Source organism: Heterocephalus glaber, unplaced genomic scaffold (genome assembly GCF_053883595.1).
Source record: "Heterocephalus glaber isolate CG9 unplaced genomic scaffold, H.glaber_assembly_v1.0 deba00001497, whole genome shotgun sequence".
Lineage (NCBI taxonomy): Eukaryota > Metazoa > Chordata > Mammalia > Rodentia > Bathyergidae > Heterocephalus > Heterocephalus glaber.
In genome coordinates, this window is record NW_028258320.1 from 902,212 (window position 1) to 906,124 (window position 3,913).

Sequence of the window (3,913 nt, forward strand, 5' to 3'; positions counted from 1 at the left end):
AATCTTTTTTTTTTTTGAGACAGGATCTCACTCTGTAGCCCAGGCTGGCCTCAAACTCCTGGACTCAAGACGGCCTCCTCAGACTGCTGAACAGCCAAGACCACAGGTGAGAATCACCATAGTATTGTTTGCCACAGATTGGAGACAAATGTTCATCTGTAGGAGCCAGTTTAATAAATCCCTATACACTGACAGCCAGGCATGGTGGTGCGAGCCTGTAATCCCAGCACTCGGCAGGCTGAGGCAGGAGGATTGCTGTGAGTTTGAGGCCAGTATGGGGTACATAGTAAGTTCAAGGCCAGCCTAAACTACATAGTGAGACCTTATCTCAAAAACAAACGAAACCACTGTACACTGATGAAGAACAGAATCCTATGTTGTTTTAGGGGAAAAAGAAGAATGACGAAGCTCAATATAAATTGGTTATTTTAACTTTTGTGTATTCCTGGGGATTGAACCTAGGGCCTTGAGCGTGCTGGGTAAGTGTTCTACCACTGAGCTGCACCCTCAGCCCTAGAAACTGGAAGATGCCTAAGATACACTGTTCAGAAGGAAAGTGGAGGTGGACATGATAGCGCATGCCTGTGATTCCATCACCCCAGAGGCTGAGGCAGGAGAATTGCCCTGAGTTCAAAACCAGCCTGAACTATATAGCAAGACCCTGTCTCAATACAAAACAAAAACAAAAACAAACAAATAAAAAAGAATGAGGAGGAGGAAGAGGAAAGTGAGGAAGAGTGTGTGTAGTTCATTATTTTTTGTTTAAAATATAGAGGGATGGGCCGGGGATTTAGCTCAGTGGTTTTGCCGCCTGCTGCACAAGTGCAAGGACCCGAGTTCGATCTCTGGTACCAAAAAAAAAAAAAATTTTTGAGAGATCAGATTTTTAGGAGTTCTTTATATATTCTAGATATTAGTCCTTTGTCTGATGAATAGCTGGTAAAATTTTTTTCCCACACTGTGGGTTGTCTCTTCACTCTGTTGGTGGTTTCTCTTGCTGTGCAAAAGCTTTTTAATAAGATGAGATCCCAGTTGTTGATTCTTTGGGATAGTTCCTGTGCAATTGGGGTTTTATTCATAAAGTCTTCGCCTACACCAATGTCTTTGAGAGTTCTACCTAGTCTATCTTCCAGTAGATTTAGTGTTTCTGTTTTAATATTTAGATCTTTGATCCTTTTTGGGGGGGGGCCCTCTTTGATCCATTTTGATTTTACTTTAGTGCATGGTGAGAGACATGAGTCTAGTTTTAGTCTTCAGCATGTGGAAAGCCAGTTTTTCCAGAATTATTTATTAAAGAGACTATCTTTCCTCCAGTGAAGGTGTTTGGCTCCTTTGTCAAAGATAAAATGGCTGAGTGTGTCTGGAGTTGTATCTGCATATTCTAATCTGTTCCATTGATCCTCAGGCCTGTTTTTTTGTTTTGTTTTTTTGCCAGTACCATGCTGTTTCCATCACGGTGGCCTTGTAGTATAATTTCAAGTCAAGAATTGTGATGTCCCCTGCCTTACCTTTGTTGCCGAGAATTCTTTTTGGTATTCTAGGTCTCTTCTGGTTCCAAATGAATTTTAGAATTGGTTTCTCTAATTCTGTGAGATATGCTATTGGTATTTTGACTGGGATTGCATTAAGTCTGTACAACAATTTTGGAAGTATGGCCATTTTCACTATATTGGTTCTACTCAAGAGCAAGGCATATTTTTCAATTATTTTTTTTTTGGTATCGGGGATCAAACTTGGGTCCTTGCACTTTTGAGACAGGCAGCATAACCACTGAGCTAAATCCCCAGCCCTCAATTTTCTGATATCCTCTTCAATCTCCTTTTTCAGTGTACTGTAGCTTTCCATATGAAGGTCTTTTACTTCGTTAGACTGATTCCTAGGTATTTCATTTTTTCCTGGGCTTGCGTTTGGAGCGTGACTCTTTTTTCTTTTTTGGTACCAGGGATCGAACTCTGGTCCTCGCGCTTGCGCAACAGGCGGCAGAACCACTGAGCTAAATCCCCGGCCCGGTATTTCATTTTTTGAGGTGATATTCAGAAAGGTGTCATTTTCTTAATTTCTCAGTGAGTTTGTTATTTGTGTACAAGAATACTATTAGTTTTGTTTTGAGGTAGGGTCTCACTATGCAGTTCAGATTGGCCTTGAACTCACTGTGTAGTGAGGGTGCCCTTAACCTCACAGTGATCCTCCTGCCTCAGTCTCCCGAGTGCTGGGATTACAGGCCTTTGGCACCACGCCCATCTTGCTGTTGATTTTTGAGTGTTGACACTGTGTCCAGCTACACTACTGAATTTGGTTATTAAATCTGGAAGTTTTTGGTGGAGTCACTGGGTCTTCTATGTTACAGTATCATGTTATCCACAAATAATAATTTGACTTCTTCCTTTCCTACCCTTATTCCTTTTATTTCTTTCTCCCATCTAATTGCTCTGGCTAATGTTTCCAGAACCATATTCAATAAGAGTGGTGACAGTGGACATCCTTGCTTATTCCTGATTTTAGTGTGAAAGATTTCAGTTTTTGTCCATTTATATGATGTTGGCTGTCACAGATGACTTTTATCATATTGAGATAAAGACCATCTATCCTAATTTTCTGTAGGTTTTTTTTTTTATCATGAATGGGTGTTGAACCTTGTCAAATGCTTTTTCTGCATGCATTGAGATGATCGTATGGTTTTGTCCTTGGCTCTGTTGATATAGTGTATTACATTGATTGATTTGCATGTGTTGAACCATCCCTGCATCCCTGGGATGAATCCTATGTGGTCATGGTGTATAATTTTCTTGATGATTTGCTGCATTCCTTTTGTCAGTATCTTATTGAGGATTTGGGGGGGTTTTTTGGTACCGGGGATTGAACTCGAGTCCTTGCGTCTGTGCAGATGCTCTGCTTTCCAGGCACCACGGCTTCTTTGACAAAGCCTCACTCACACCTCAGCAGGACAGAGCCTGGTGGGAGCTCTCATCTGCTCCTCAGGGTGGGGAGTGGTTGAAGCTCAGGAGTAGTTTGTTTCTGGTGTTTTCCACTACGTCTCTTTGGACCGCAGTGCTTTGCTTTGGCAGCACATGCACTAAAATCAGAACGATACAGAGATGATATGGCCCTGCTCAAGGGGACACGAAAATTCATGAAACGGTCTATATTTAAAAAAAGAATTTTAGCCAGGCATGGTGGCACATGCCAGGGATCCCAGTACGCTGGAGGCTGAGGCAGGAGGATCACTGTGAATTTGAAATCAGCCTGGGTAGCATAGTGAGACCCTGTCTCAAAATAATTTTTTTTTCTTTTTAGACTACATTTGATTGGTTCATGGGTGACTAAAACCCTAGATTACAAAACCAGGATAAGGACCAATGATTTGTTTTTTGTTTTTTGTTTGAGATGCAGTCTCACTATGTAATTAAGGCTGGGAAGAACAATCATAGAGGTTAAACAACCTACCTGAGAGAACAGCACCAGTAGAAGAGGCAGCAGACAGAGGCAGTGTTGGAGCGGGGGACAAGAATACCCTTTCCCGGTCACGGCCCCAGGGACCCTTCCCGCCAGGCCCCTGCTGACCGCACAGTCGGCTGTGAACTCATAAGCGGCTGAATCTGCTGGTGAGCACAGCACCTGCCCGGTCAGCCCTGTCACACCCAGGCGACGAGGGGGACACTCCAGATCTAAGCCACCCCAGCGGGGTTTCCACTCAACTCGGAGGCACTTTCCCGCGCCGCGAAGGTAGCCCCACCCAGCTGGAGCCTGACAAGGCCTCTTGGCGACCATTGCCTCACCGCAGCTTCACCCTGAGCTGCTGCCCCGGTGTCCAGTCCCGCCGTGACGCTGCCACGTACGTGCGGGCCGGCTCCAGCTGGAGACTTTCAGGCACTGAAGATCAAGGTGAAGCTGAGCTCAGTTTCACTTCTGCCAG

At 44.0% G+C, this 3,913-nt stretch overlaps 1 non-coding gene across 1 annotated transcript; it reads left to right on the plus strand.

Annotated features, from left to right (window-relative positions):
* The first annotated feature begins 3,048 nt into the window (after positions 1-3,048).
* On the plus strand, positions 3,049-3,150 carry LOC147825517 (U6 spliceosomal RNA). Its single transcript, XR_015440627.1, has one exon. It is a non-coding gene; the product is annotated as a U6 spliceosomal RNA (small nuclear RNA).
* The last annotated feature ends 763 nt before the right edge of the window (positions 3,151-3,913 follow it).